General features: G+C 41.2%; 1 protein-coding gene across 4 annotated transcripts in view; it reads left to right on the plus strand.

Annotated features, from left to right (window-relative positions):
- The window catches only part of LOC126278199 (leucine-rich repeat-containing protein 24), a 1,518,316-nt gene that overhangs the window by 773,063 nt on the left and 729,105 nt on the right, over positions 1 to 16,148 (plus strand). Inside the window, exon 1 of one of the 4 annotated variants that reach the window (XM_049978116.1) lies at positions 8,026 to 8,282. The exons of the other annotated variants lie outside the window; for them this stretch is intronic. The gene's annotated coding sequence lies outside the window, so the exon portion shown is untranslated. Of the gene's footprint in view, positions 1 to 8,025; positions 8,283 to 16,148 lie in introns of those variants that run through there. 4 annotated transcript variants of the gene reach the window in all.

Here is a 16,148-nt window from a genome sequence, read left to right on the forward strand (position 1 = left end):
ATTCACAAGAAGAAGAACAACACCAAAAAAGCAGCAGGAGCGTAATATGTAAGAAATTGTCCACTCAACCTGCCACTGACGATGCCTTGCAGAAAAGAAAGGCGAAATGTGTACGGTACTAAAAAAATTGTGTTTTATTCAGTTGCTTTCAGACGGCCATAAGTAAAAATTATCAATATACCGTAGATCTAGTATTTTGCGAGTGAAGCATAATAACTGCCCCTCTGCGATCAAGACGGAAAACTAAAATGCATTCCTTACATCCATTTATTTCACTAATTACTGATTGTTGACTTATTTATGAACGCTGCTACTTGCCTGCTACTTATCAGTTGCTAGTGATTTAGTATTAAGGGTTTAAAGTTATGTCTGTGCCCCTATGTACCTCGCCAACTGTAGATATACCTGTCTTTTTGGAATACGTACTTATAATGTCATTCAGTGATCCACACTTCTCTCCAAAGTGTATTTATGTTTCTAATGATCCGGAATCGTTTGCATATCTCACAGTTATCAAATATGCTATTACGTTGTTCATCTTACAAGTTAAGTTGAATCCTACTCGCTGAGCATTCTTGTGTTTTCTAGTCTATAGAATTTGTTATTATCTATCTGTGGAACGGTTAGTGTGTTGGCTCTCTCGTGTCCGCTTTTTGCCGCGGTGCGGTTGGTCGCAATCGCATATTTAGGCGCGAGCGGAATATTTCAACGGAGTCGGTGCAGTGTGCAGTGGCGAGACGCGGTGGAAGTTACGCTGATTACCAAGAGAGGGCAGTGGCTCCATCGGTCATTGCCGTTGCAGGGCTGGTCGTGCCGTAGTCGGTGAAGGGCCGTGCGATCCCGGAGCTCGTTTGCGGCGAGTACGGAAGCAACGCTCGTGAGTGGACGACGTGGCGTGGGACTTCACGCCAATAGCGGAACAGGGTCCTTGCTGCGTGTGGGGGACAGTGTAGCCATGCAGAAGCCGGAATACAGCCGTCTGCATCCTATCGTCGACCCAAGACTTCTATCTGCCGCTACTCTCTTCAGGCGTGTTTATTCTGGTGGGTAAGCTGTTCACCAATCCAGGACTGATTTTGTATGATTGACTGTTGGGCGATCCTTTACGACTTTCGCGTTGAGCTGTGGTATCTCAACTGTGTTGTCGCGTTTGTGAGTGGGAGTTCCTCGCGCTGTAGATGCCGTTGTGCTTACAAGAATAACCTGTGTCTACTGCGTAATTTACTTGCCTAAGTTACACAAGCTGTGCAAATTGTTTAAACAGTACCGAACCTGGCAAGTTACATATGCTCGGCTATGGTATTGAATACTAGCGTTAGGAATCTTAATTTTGAATCAACCAAATTACTGGTAAAGGCTGCTCTTGCGGTACGTGGTTACGTCCTGTTACCCATGCTCAACTGTGTGCGCAAGCAGCTCAAATGATGCAATGCCATTTTAGTTGTAATTCTAAAGGTGTACTTTTATCTTAACCTTATAATGAACTGTGCTTTTACTGATTTTGCGCTGTGTTACAATATTTCAATAAGCTTCCTATTTCAATCATCTTATGGCTAAAGTTGGAATGAAAATATCTTACGTGCTTTAAATAGTTCAATTAACTTGAAGAACTTCGGGCTTATTGGTTGTTTACAAGACCGTGCGTTATTATCTGATGTAATATGTTGCATCCAAAAGGTTGGATGGCTTCGCAGTTGGTGTAAAACGGGCCATGTTTTGATAGTTTGTTGGTTGTGTTATAGACGCAACTTTTTGTTTTCTAAGCAGGTGAACTGCTGCTCACGCGTTGCCGCGTAATCGGTACAACTAAGTAGGTCTACCAGCACAGAAGGCTGCTAAGTTTGAGCAGTACTGTAAGTGATGCATGTATTCTACCTCTAAAAACTTTTTTTTCCTGACTTGAAAACTGTAGCTTGTAAATCATGCATTTAGTTTTTTAAACTATTCGAAGAATTTCAACCGCTTCCGGAGCCGCCAGGATTATTAGTCCTCCTTCAAACAAATTTGACTAAAATATTTGCATTGAACAAGTAGAATATGTATAAAGTCTTTTCACAAAAAATCTTGTTTTCCTTAAAACAGAAAAAAGAAAATTAGGCCTCGCAACTAAGTTTTATCATTTAGTCACAAGGTAGAGCACAAGTTTAAAGCTTAAAAAAATTCTTACATTGAAGGAAATCACTGCCAGTTGTCATACTTAAAGTATACATTCTTAAAAGTTACGCCTATTACTTTGCAATACTTTTCTGAATTTTGGCTTTATTATTTGAACAATTACAAAGTTGTAATATAAATGTGTCTCTCTGCTATTCCCAGTGTTGGTTGTTTCGATGACTGGTAAGTAAAGGTTGGTTTGAGAATCCATTTTCGACTTGGTCCTTTCGTTCCCCACACCCTAACACCTGATACCGACGTATCAATGTTGTGGATCTGTCACTGCTCTGTCGCTAGTAATATTGTATTAATAATGTACGTTACATTAACTGTCCTTTATCCCGACCTTGACTGAGGATAATACCTTGCTGTCCAATCTGGTACTGGGAACGGCCAATTTTCAGTAGTTTATGAAACAGAGAACTTGGTTTTCTTATGTTCTTTCCCCGCATCGGCGTACCGTCGACATGGTTATCAGCGGATTTGGCATGGTCAGTTTAAGATGTGGCCGACTGACCTTCTTTCGGTATTTAACATACCTTCCCAACTGGCAGCGTGATGTTTTATACATGTCGAAGGGGGCACAATTTTTCTAAATGTTTGCGATTAGTGTAAATGAGGCGAGGCTTGGGAAACAACGCGGTATTCACCTAGTAGACTATGAAACGACCTGTAAACCTCATCCAGCTTGACCCGTATACCGACCGTCGTCGTTAAACTGTCTGGTTGATTCACTAGGGCGCCAGGGCATCTCCCCGTTCCAAAGCGCCGCTTTAACACGCACGTCTATCCCGGCGGCTTTCTATACCAAAGAACGACAGAAAAAACAGTATTCGATTTACCAACTCCGTCAGTATAGAGTAAAATGATACTGGCACACAAATTTGCAACGCAGAACAAAGAGGATGAGTTACATGAACATCAACGTTCATATACATGACACGCAACTGCCACAACAACAGGCAGAATACGGTCTGCGGCCGGCAACGCTTATGTAAGATAAAAAGTGTCTGGCGCAGTTGTTAGATCGGTTACTGCTGCTACAATGGCAGGTTTTGAAGAATGAAGTGAATCTGAAAGTGGTTTTATAGTCAGCGCATGAGCTGCGGGACAGAGCATCTCCGAGGTACCGATGAAGTGAGGATTTTCCCGTACGATCATTTTACGAGTATACCGTGAATATCGGGAATCCTGTAGAACAGATCGTGCAAGAAAGGAATCAACAACGACTAAAGAGAATCGTTCACCGCGATAGTAATGCAACCCTTCCGCAGACTGCTGCGAAATGCAGTGCAGTGCCATCAACAAGTATCAGTGTGCGAAACATTCAACGAAATATCATCGATATGGGCTTTCAGAGCCGAAGGCCAGGTCGTGTAGCCTTGATGACTGCACGATACAAAGCTTTACGCTTCGCGCAGGCCCCATCAACATCGACATTGGACTGTTGATGACTGTAAATGTGTTGCCCCGCCGGACGAGTCTCATTCCAAATGGCATCGAGCGAATGAATGTGTACGGGTATGGGTACGGGTGGATGAGTCCATGGAGCCTGCATGTCAGCAAGGAACTGTTCAAGCTGGTGGAGTCTCTATAATGGTAACAGGTGTGTGCAATTGGCATGACATGTGGCCCCTGATGCGTCTAGATACGACTCTGACAAATGACACGTACGTAAGCATGTCAGATCACCTGCATCTATTCATGTCCATTGTCCATTCCGAAGGACTTGGGCAGTTCGAGCAGGACACTGCATAACCCCACACGTCCACAATTGCTACATAGTGTCTCTAGAAACACTCTTCTGAGTTTAAACACTTGCGGTGGCCAGCAAACTCCGCAGACATGAACATTATTGAGCATATGTGGGATGTCTTACAACGTGCTGTTCACAACAGATCTCCATCCCCTCGTACTCGTACGGATTTGTGGACAGCCCTACAGGATTCACGGTTGCAGTTTCTTCCAGCACTACTTTTGACATGAGTCGAGGTCATACCATGTCGTGTTGAAGCGCTTCTGCATGCTGCCGAGGGCCCTAGACGATATTAGTCCGGTGTACCAGTTTCTTTGGCTGTCATACCCATCAGAAATAGTGATGCTATGTTACCTGACTCGTAGAAAGCTGTCCTTACTCTACTCCTCCTTGGCAGAAATCACTACAAGGAAACGCCTCTCTGCGATGAATCTCGCGCTACGCCAACCGACCATATGGTGTCACTCGGACGCGGTACTGACAGGAATATGGTCAGCACACCACTCTCTCGGCCGTTGTCGAATTAAGAGACCTGGCAGTACAGGGAATCTAACTTGACTCCTCCAAATGACAGACGCGCTGAACGCGAAGTCGGAGATCCTTTCTTCCTTAAATCCGTCTAAGTTGCTAGCGATAAATTCTTTGAAAGATCCATCAAGCTCATCTTGTTGAACAATTTCTTCCGATCTGTTCTATCCTATTGCATAAGCAAGCACCTACCCTGCCTTCGTTCTAATGTCTTCACTTTTTGTATGTCCATCCTTTTGGGAGGAGGTCTTTGGGATGCAGATTATGTGGGCAACACTGTGATATATATATATATATATATATATATAGGAATCATACCGACCCGAACTGCTTCAACAACAGCCAGAAGATGGTGTACTGAAGTACTGAAGCATTTAGAATGGTTGCAACAAAATAAAATAAAATCATAAGGACGGCTGTAGGTATTTTATTTTGTCACAATAATGTCATCACCTACGATGAGCAACTTGAACCCCCCCACCCACCCACCCACCCACCCACCGCCCAATTAATGGTTCTCTTCGTATTCTGATAATTTCAAATTAAATAATTATGAGACTGCAATCTGTGATATTCTTTTCTAAAACCAGATATAGGCTCTTGTATCCATCTTATCCAACCAACCATCGTATTTAACCACAAATACCACATACTTAAGTACATCTTAAATCATTGCAGGTGTGCCACAAGGCTCAGTCCTCATTCAATTCTTCAATATCCTACACATCGCAGAGATGCAGAAAACTCTTTCTCCTTTTCACCTCTTAGAGCACACCAATGACTCTACTTGCCACGTTCTCTGCCCCAACTGCGAAGAGTAATTATTATAACCTCCTGGCATAACTAATGACACCTCATTGTAAACTCTTCCAACACAGAAAATGATTATTGGAGGGATCACAAACAGCTTTCGCTCCCGACTTTAGCCTAACCATTTATGACATACTGAACTACCTAGAATACTGAAACGTCAATGATAATTTCCAGCACAAAGTATACTGAAAATCCCAAAACTAGCCACACAACAGAAAGCCCATAATAAACTAAAACTAGTAACAGGCCTAACATCGGGACAGCATCCCTTCGCCATCCACCACACCTAAAAGTCTATGATCATACTTTTCTTCCTTATGTCATCAGTCTTCTGGTTGGTTTGATGCTTGCCACTACGGATTCGTCTACATCTGAGACTACCATTTACTCCCTATGTCTTCAGTTACTTGATGAATGTGTACCAGACGTTTTTATGGTTGACAGCTCCGCCTTATACGATGGAAGATATTTCCTGATGTCACACGTGTCGTAGCATTCTGTGCCTTCTCCTTGTCAGCGATCTCCATGTGTTCGTTTCCTCACTGATACTCAGGAGAACCTCTGTACACCCCATCAAGCAACCTGATGTTCAATATTCCTATAGCACCACATCTTAAACTCTTATTTTTTTCTGGTTTACCCACAGTCCACGTTTCACTACTAAACAATGCTGTGTTTCAAATATACATTCTCAGAAATTTCCTACTCATCCTAAGATCTGTATTTGATACTACGTATTTGCAGCCCCAAAATGTTACAGCATAACTAACCGAGAAATGAAATAGCAATTTTCATAAATTCAGGATTTTTTTTAATATAACGAAATATTTTCTTAAAAATTTTCATCCCCTGTTGCACTCCCTTAGGGGATGAATTCCGAGAAACAGTGAAACACGTATTATTTTTTATTTCTAACTGAGGAGCCGAATACTAATTGTCGTAGACATAGAAGTAAAATTTCTTTGGTACTTCTCCAGTACTTGTTTCTTTTCAGAAAACTTTCGCCCACTATTTTATCGTCTTAGTGACTGAATTTAAAAAAATGGTGACACACATACTTTTTTATTTTCTGAGGGATAAACCAAACAGCAGCTTTCGTAGTTCTAGCTTCAAAATTGCCTCAACATCGACATGCTTTCAAAAAGCGTTTCATCCCCTGTTTTGCCGGTCCTATTTTACTACAAAGTGCGTTGATCAAGTCAAGGGCCAGTTGCTGTGGCTGAGCGGTTCTAGGCGCTTCAGTCTGGAGCCGTGCGTCCGCAACGGTCTCAAGTTCGAATCCTGCCTCGGCATGGATGTGTGTGATGTCCTTAGGTTGGTTAGGTTTAAGTAGTTCTAAGTTCTAGGGTACTGATGAGCTCAGATGTTAAGTCCTATAGTGCTCAGAGCCATCAATCATCCCCTATTTCACCGCCTTAGGACTGGAATATCGGAGAATCCATTCTTAAACGATGCTTACATATACACACTCCACATACGCAGCTTCTATCCTTAGCGGTTTCGGTTGGGGGAAAATGATTCAGTGAATCAGTCTAACCATATTTCACCCCTTTCACGGGCCGAATTTCCAAAAAATGAGCCAAAACCCTACTTTTCGTCTCTAACCGAAACCCCAAAACACCAGTTTTCAAAGCTTTCACTTTGAAATGTTTCCCCGAAGTAATATTTTGACAAAACAATTCATCCCATGTATCCAGCCCATTGGGGTTGAATTTCCAAAAACAGTGACACGTGTATGTTTTGTTTCTAACAGGGAAGCCTAATACAGACGTCCACAGATTTAGCTTCAAAAATGTTTGCGCACTGCAATATTTTCATAAAAACTTTCATCCCCTGTTTCATCCCCATGGGGGTGGAATTTCAAAAACCAGTGCAACACCTACTTGTTAATTTCTAAGGGAGAAGCCAAATCCAAATTTTCATAGATTCAGTTTTAAAAATGATTTCATAAAAGAAATATTTTCGTAAGAAATCTCAACCCCTAAGACACTCCCTTAGGGATTGAATTTCAGAAACCCTGAAACACTTATTTTTATTATTTTTTGTTTGTTTGTAGCCGAGAAGTCAAATACCTGTGTTCATAGATGTTGCCTTAAAATTATTTCAGTAATTCTCTAATAATGATATATTTTCGAAAACAGATTTCAGCCACTATTTCACCCCCACAGCGTTAAATTTCCAAAAATGCTTAAGCTCGCATTTCTTTATCTCTGACCGAGAAACCGAATGCCAATCTTTGTAGGACTTGCTTCAAAATTGCCTTAATAGCCCCATTAAAAAATTATCTTTATCCTCTATTTCACCCGCTTAAGGTTGGAATATCAAAAAATCTGTTCTTAAAAGACGCCAACAGTATAAGATCCAGACTTACTCCAAATGTCAGGTTTCTAACATTAACGGTTTGGACTGGGCGAAGGCTAGTCAGTCAGGATATTGTCTTTTATGTCTACAGATTACTAGTTCAGCGTACTCTTCATCAATAATTGGAATTTGTACGGTATATGATGGTTGCGGAGCAAACAACATGAAAGCTTTTTGGGTTCACTGATTTATACTCGGGCCGCCAGTAAACAACATGGCTGAATAGTAACAGCAATTGCACCGAGGGGGACCGACCGACGTCTGTTCCCGGAAGTGGGGCCACGGAGGCGGCGAGGGCAGGGTGACGCCGGCAGCTGAGCGTCGGTGGCGCCGCAGAGCGGCGTCCTGGGCGTCGGCGTCGGCGGCGTTGGAGAGGGGAGGGGGGAGGGCGCCGCGACGCCTGGTCCCGGCAGTCAGTGCGCAGCCAGCGGCGCCGGCAGCACGCCCGACGAGCGCGAAAACCCCGCCGCCCGTGGCCTTCTGTGCGTTGCGGCTAGGCGCATCCCCGGCGAGCGTGTGCCGACGTGACCCGGGCAGCGCTCGTGTGCAAAACCCGCCTGTGCTCTCGTAACTGCGTGTGCTCAGTGTACATCGCTGCACCGTGCTGGCCAAACTAGGTCACCGAGCTAGTGTGCCACTGGTGACACTTTCAACTCAGCATCCGCGATGGGTAAATACATGCCTGGACTACCCATTCGTAGCAAACATTCGTAGTTAATTAGTCCCCGAAGCTCTTCTTCCCACAACATTTCAACAATTACTATTACGCTGCTATCATTCACACGAAACACATTTAATGGCAATAAGAAATTAAACTTCAGAACACGAATCAACCACAATTTCCTATGAATTTTTCAGCAATATAAATGTGAAACAAGGGTCAGTCACTTATTGCAGTAAATGGCGTGTAAACTGGTGATCGACAGCAAAATCGCCAAGTGTGAAGATTTCTGATTGGTATAACGGATAATTTGCGTGCGCATGTGTCAGTATTTTATAGTCCCTTAGATGAACTTCAGTAGCACATGTAAACAGAAAATCTTGCAACTCATCTTTCCGAATGAAGTAGTGAAATTATTGAATTTGGAAAGATGGTACCGCATATGCCTGTACTCACAGCATCCATTAAAAGAACTCTGAAGTCCCCACACGCCACGATATTCCCATCGTGATAGCGTTCTATGTAGGATTGAATTAGAACATGTCACGGAGCGTTCCTATTTAAAAATTTCACACAAATTTCAGTGTGTTTGATATTTTTCGATTGACATTCTGACGTATTAGACACAGACACATTTATCACCGTGTTCATAAATAAGAAAGTAACTATAATTTATTACTTGTATACTGCAACTGAAACGGCAATTTACACCTGTTACGCCGTAATAACTGCAAACATGTAATAGCGACAAATTTCTGGTCATTGTCATGCAACACTACATCCAATAAATGGAATCCGTCCAATTTAAAATGTCTTGGTTATCATCCTTACACGTTATCCTCCAGTTTTCTGTTTCATCAAACGTGTAAAATTCGCATTAAATAATTTTCTTAAGGAGTAAATACGTTTTGCTTCCGCTTACACTGCACCCGATTGTATCTTGGTATGATCGGTAAAACATTTATTATTTGTAAAGAATGACCTACTAGATACAGTTGACTGCTTAAGGCAGTGTGCTCATATTTTTACAATACAGCGGTTTAAATTTTCGTTCAGTGTCCTTAACTATTAGAGAAGAACACCTTATGGAAGTCTCTCATTCTTGTGAACGTGGGACAGCTGCTGACAATATAAGTAATGGAAGTGAAACATCAGGCCGTATTTTCAAAGTATTTATTATTCAAATGACTAGTTCCAGCTCTACTTTTCCGTGTTATACGACAGTGCCTCAATATGACGCAAATGTAGTTTAGAACTAGTCTTCTGATTAATAAATACTTTGAAAATACGACCTGGTGTCCCGTACCCATTACTTTTTAACGATGACTGTTTCGATGATTCATGAAACACACCACTGACGCATATGTTAGCCTACGCTAAACAAGCTAGAGCTCTGTTTTGTGAAACAACACTTACGATGACACATTATCGTGTCGTCCTTCTTTCTCTACTTCTACATCTATGCGTCGTTAAAATTTAACTTTACTTTCCGTACCGTATTTACCACGATAAACTTCTGATTTAACGATACAATTTGCTTTACAATTCTATATATCGCGCTGATCGTCATTAACCATAAAATCTTAATCCAATGTATTTAACGCAGATAATACCTAGCCATCTGTAATAATACACAAAAAATGGGGCTCTGCTACAGCCAAGAAAATATCAGGCCCACATATTTCATCATCAGATCGTAAGCCTTCTGTTGTCCGTGACCTACTGCCTATTATAGGCCTACTTCACATCTCGTACATTCAAATGTCATAGGTCAAAAAAAGTGACAACAGTCCCTATTAATATCATTAGAGATAAAACTGTGTACTCGTAACGTACACAGTAAGTTCACAAACTTAGAGATAATTACTCTTTGCGTAGAATGAATATGACAGAATCCCTCGGGCTGTATTTTATTTTATTTATTTTTGGCAGCAATATATTATATCTAGATGTAGTTATCGAACGTGGGAGCGTGTGGAGAGCAGAAACATAGTCCACGATCGGAAAGGTAGGTCAGGAGGTGGTTAGGAAAAGGCAGAGAACAACCGTTGGAAAAACCTTGGGATTGCGGATGGATGGTGAGGAGAAGAGATTCAGTACTACCAAAAGAAGACGTTATGAATGGTAGCACTGATGAAGAAATTAAGTCTGCAGTAGGTATTTGTGAGGAACACAGGACGGCAGACTAAAAACAATAATTTTCATCTTGAAACTGCCTGACATGGGAACTGTGTGCCGGATTGCCTTTCTGTGGAGTTTGGAAATGTAGGAGGTGACGCACTGGCCTATGCGAAGATGTGATGCGGTTCGCGAATCGTTCTCGCCTAGCTCAGTAGACCACTTCCCCGCGAAAGACGAAGGTCCCAGTATGGAGTCCCATTCCTGCACATTGTTTCGGATTCCCAGGATGTTTCATATCAACGTACACTCCGCTGCAAAGAGAAAATTCATTCTGGAATTTTCACTTTGTTTAACCGATGTGATACGCAGCCTAAATAGTTTCAAGAAATGGCAATCTTTATCGATTATATCACACCAGGGAACGTATTGTAAGCCGGCCACTGTGGCTGACCGGTTCTAGACGATACAGTCAGGAGCCGAGCGACCGCTACGGCCATTGGTTTGAAACCTACCTCGGGCATGGATGTGTGCGATCTCCTTAAGGTTAGTTACGTTTAGTTAGTTCTAATATCTAGGGGACTGATGACCTCAGAAGTTAAGTCGCATAGTGCTCAGAGCTATTTGAACGTATTAAAAATGGAATTTAAAGTGTTTAGTTGTTACGAGGTGACCAGGAAGAAGCCGGTGAAACAGAAAACATTCTACAAAGATGGACAAGAGAGGGAATTCACCACAAAGGATAAAGAATTGCTCCCAGAACGTAGAGGACAGTATAAAAAATTCTGAAAAAACTGTCATAAATAGATCGAAAGTGACCTAAGCGAAACGATACTAGATGATGATTTCAGTTTATTACAGGGTAGTTTTCGCGTACCTTTCTTAGCGAATTTTGGATGTAAATAATTGGAGAATAATTCAGAGAGAAAGGCTCACTCTAAATTCACTGTAGTTAGCGATTTCGATACGTAGTTGGAATAATAGCGTCAGACTCTAATTTTGGAAGACCTTCGAGTAAGAGCTTACTATAAACATTGAGATAATGCGTGAATACATAAATTTTTAGCATGTATTTGCCTCTTTCTGCTTATCTAACTAGCAACGATAGCAAACCGTCAGGTATTTTTGAGAACAGGGGAAGTGTAAAAGGTTCTGCATACACAATAAAATACGTTATGTTTAGCAACATATTGTAGGATTCGCCTGGATATTGTTATTCTGATAAACATGATGTGTCACTTATTTCCCGTTGGGTGATTTTCACACTCTTCATGTTAAACCAAGCGAGTAACAAATTAAGAGAAGTAATTTACAAAAAATTATAATTCAATGAAAACAAATAAGTACAATGCCAACAAGCTTCGGGGTGTCTAGTGCTTTTCGCGAGCGCAATACGGTTTTCTGCAAAGTATATTTTTCATGGAAAAAAACTATTAAATCAAGTATAAGAGACATTTTCTGCAGAGAATGAGGTTCAGTTGGCAACATTTTTGTGTTGATTTTTGTCGCGCCTGCTCGTTAAATTCAGTTACGGACATATAAGACACAATCGTTTTGAACAAATCCGTACCATCTACAATACCGCAACCATCGTGCTAGATACCTTCAATGTTATGTTATTAGACTCTCCGTTTACTGGATGTTTTTACCTCTATATGTTTTGCAGAAACTATTTTTTAAGGAGTGATTACTGATAACTAGTTGTTCATAGTTTTGTTGATTTGACAAGCGGTAATTTTAGTTGTGTCAAGAACTAAATTATATTGTGGCTACACAGCTTATTCCTTTACTTCTGAACCATATGATATCTAAAGTGCTTTTTCAAACAATCGACAGGGGGTGGCCAACTTCATAAGGTATATCTTTTCAAGCGCAGCGACTTAGTGCATTAGTTGAGAGGTATTCCACTCTCATACGGGCTGATGAGTGTTCGAATCCTGGCCAGACTGTTCACAATTTAAATTTTTCAAATTTGTGTTAATCGATTAAGTATTATGAAAGCATAGTTCTTTTACTAATGACAGCTGGTTTCCATCTGTGTCAAGTATGAGCTTGATTACTGTCCCTATGAACATCATCATCGACGGGATTTAAACCCCAAATAATGTTTAAAAAATCCTCATGCAAATAATTATCTAGGTTTTCTAAACTTTTCCTACAGGTGAACGGTGACATGGTCCTTTTAAGTGGACATGTTTGACATGCTCCCCTCTTCGTGACCAATGACGGACGTGATCCGTCTACACATTAAAACAAGTGGTTCAAATGGCTCAGAGCACTGTGGGACTTAACATCTGAGGTCATCAATCCCCTCGAACTACTTATACCTAACTACACACATCCATGTCCGAGGCAGCATTTGAAACTGGGACCGTAGCGGTCACGCGGTTCCACACTGAAGCGCCTACAACCGCTCGGCCACAGCGGCCGGCCGGCTCCCTGGCTACATTGACCCAGTTTTTAGAATGACGACACTTAATGACTTTCTACTAACTTTACATTGAACTTCGAAACTATGCGACTGTTTTCCTTTGTGATACCTCCCACAACAGAAAATTTTTCGGTATTCATATGTTGTGTTCGGACATTATGAATTGCCTCAAAGAGAACGGTCAACTGATAAACAGTCAACACGTATATAGAAAACATCGTTCTCATGAAACCCACCTAGGTCTTTACTCAGTGGAAGTGTTGAGTGCTATTGCCAAGAGATTTCCAATTCTTTCAGTAGGCTTTTGACACTGTAACTCACGAGCGGCTTGTAACCAAATTGCGTACTTATTGAAAACGTCTCAGTTACGAGAACGTATTCGTGATTTTCTTTCCATCGAGTAAAACAGAGTTGATTTCTGGCGTTCCCCATGGTAGTGCTATAGGCCCTCTGCTGTTCTTTAATCTATAAAACGTTTTAGGAGACAATATGAGCAGCCGTCAGAGATTTATTGCAGATGATGTTGTCGTTTATTGTGTAGTTAAGTCCTTAGAAGGTCAAAACAAAATGCAAAACGATTTAGAAATATATGTGTATGGTGCGACAACTGGCAGTTGACCCAAAATAATGAAAAGTTGGGGCCATCCATATGAGTCGTAAAAGGAAACCGTCAAACTTAGGTTACAAGATGTATCAATGAAATCTCAGAGCCAAAATTCAACTAAATACCTAGTGATAACAGTTACGAACAACTTAAATTGTAAAGAACACATAGAAGATAATGTGGGGAAGGCGAACCAAAGACTGTGATTTATTGCCTGTACACATCGAAGATGCAATATATCTATTTTTCTACACAATGCTTGTCCGTCATCGTTTGGAGTATTACTGCGCTATGAGGAATCCTTACGAGATAGAATTAACGGATAATGTCGAGAAAGTTCAAAGAAGAACAGCAAGTTTTGTATTATCGAAAAATAGGGGCGAGAGCGTCAACTACATGCTTTCACTTTTCGGGATGGAGATCATTAGAAGAAAGGCGTTTCTCGTTGCGGCGGGTTCTTCTCACGAAATTTCAATCACAACTTTCTCTTCAGAATGTGACAATATTTTGCTGACGCCGACCTTTGTAGGGAGAAACGATCATTTGTTATAAAATACGAGAAATCAGAGCTTGTACGGAAAGATATGTGTTCGTTTTGCCGCGCTCTTTTCGAGAGTGCAATAATAGATAATTATTGTGAAGGTGGTTTAATGAACCCTCTACCAGCAACCTAAATGTGATTTACAGAGTGTCATGTAGATGTATATGTAGATGATAATGATGATGATGTTGGTTTGTGGGACGCTCAACGTTGTGAGTAGATGTAGATGCAATATAACTACCGCATCGGGCGTAACGTTTTAATTTGATACTTCTTAACTACCTAACACTTCTCACACCATATTTTGCAGGCCTGCAAAATTATATCATTCTACGACACATGAGTTAGGAGATGTCACATCATAAACGTTGAAATGTGCGAAAATCTGGATTTTGCTTAAACCGGAACTGAAGTTACCCGGAAAATATTCACCCAGAGTTTGACAATTTGACAGTGTGACCACTTAGTGACTCCCTATTAACATTAAAAAACGTTTCAGACCCATTTCTATACTTCTCTCGCTTACATGTTTGACTTCAGATATTTAACACATTATCTCATTTGTAAAATAATATGAGATTAGAAAGTATTATGTGCCTAGGAGTCCGGCTCTTTAAAGAACAAGGGGTTACTGGGTGTACTGTTAATCAACTCAATAACAATACAAACAACCCTGTTGTTAGAACATCCGTAACTGAGCATTAGAACAGAGGTTGAAAATACCGTTTCAGTTGTTAATTACTTTATTTTCACACGACCGTTTTCCGACTGTTATAAGCCTACGCGTCGCTCGAGGACCACAGCACAGCACATCTACGACACCTGACGATGGGCTCATAACAGTCCGAAACCGGTCGTGTGAAAATTTACAACTGAGTAGCAATAGTACCTTAAGTTCATTGTCTCACTGCAGAAAACTCGATATGCGCATTCGGCTTTGAGGATCAAGAGAACAGTGACGACTATTGTTCGGAATACAGGCACTCAGTCCCAGTTACGACCTACAGGCGATGATTGTGAGCGAACTTTTGTCTACTGAGCTGTAGAGGAAAGTGGTTACGACGAAAATATGACACTCGTTTCAGCATGACACTGAAATCTATGTGAAAGATTCGCTACACTTGCACTAACGTACTGCAACGTGTTGAAGGGCGATGGCACCGCCTTATACTGCAAACTAAATGTTAAAAATAAATCTATTCAGTTGGCATGCGAAAGTTGTACTGCTTCGTGCCAACTACAGCCTGATCGATTTTTCTGCGTTCCGTGTTGTTCTCTTATTCTTATTCTTTGTGACAGCAGGGCTAGGTTTTCTGGCTTGTAAATATCAGTAGTAATCTACACAGACGCGCTGAATAATAATCACTTAGTTAAAGTAAGAGTAAAATGTGAAGGAACTAAATACAACCTTCCGCTCGCTCGTTACAGGTGTTGGAATGCAGATATTCCACCTTAATAAATCGCCGATTCCTGGGTGAACACAGCCGGCCGGAGTGGCCGTGCGGTTCTAGGCGCTGCAGTCTGGAGCCGAGTGACCGCTACGGTCGCAGGTTCGAATCCTGACTCGGACATGGATGTGTGCGATGTCCTTCGGTTAGTTAGGTTTAATTAGTTCTAAATTCTAGGCGACTGATGACCTCAGCAGTTAAGTCGCTTAGTGCTCAGAGCCATTTAAACCATTTGAGTGAACACAACGTGATCCAAGTAGTCAGCAGAATTCGTATTTCTGGTAATACGGTAATTAAAATGTTCTAGCTGCTGGTGTACGTAATTGTGAACTTTGAAATACGGTGAGAGAAATAGGACTAGCTTTTAACTGTCGAGAGCATTCGTCTCACTGTTAATAGCTTACGTGCTCTGTTTATGACGGACGTAGATTAAAATAGTATTTGAAACTATTTAAAAACGTTACATGTACATCGAATAAAGTAATGACTTGAGCTCGTCGAATTAGATTGCGCTGCGCTGGAATAAAGTTCCGAAAATGCCCTGTGAATGAAAAACCCCGCACAAGAGAACCATATCTTGCACAGAAGTGATGAGTCATTAGGAAAAAATATACTAATTCGTAATGTCGCACAGTATGTTATTTGTTCAGTTCCTTCCGTGTATTACAATGAGTGTTTGATTGGAAACAATTATTTTTTATGTTTTACAACCATCTTATTTCGTATGGCCAAT

Source organism: Schistocerca gregaria, chromosome 6 (genome assembly GCF_023897955.1).
Source record: "Schistocerca gregaria isolate iqSchGreg1 chromosome 6, iqSchGreg1.2, whole genome shotgun sequence".
Lineage (NCBI taxonomy): Eukaryota > Metazoa > Arthropoda > Insecta > Orthoptera > Acrididae > Schistocerca > Schistocerca gregaria.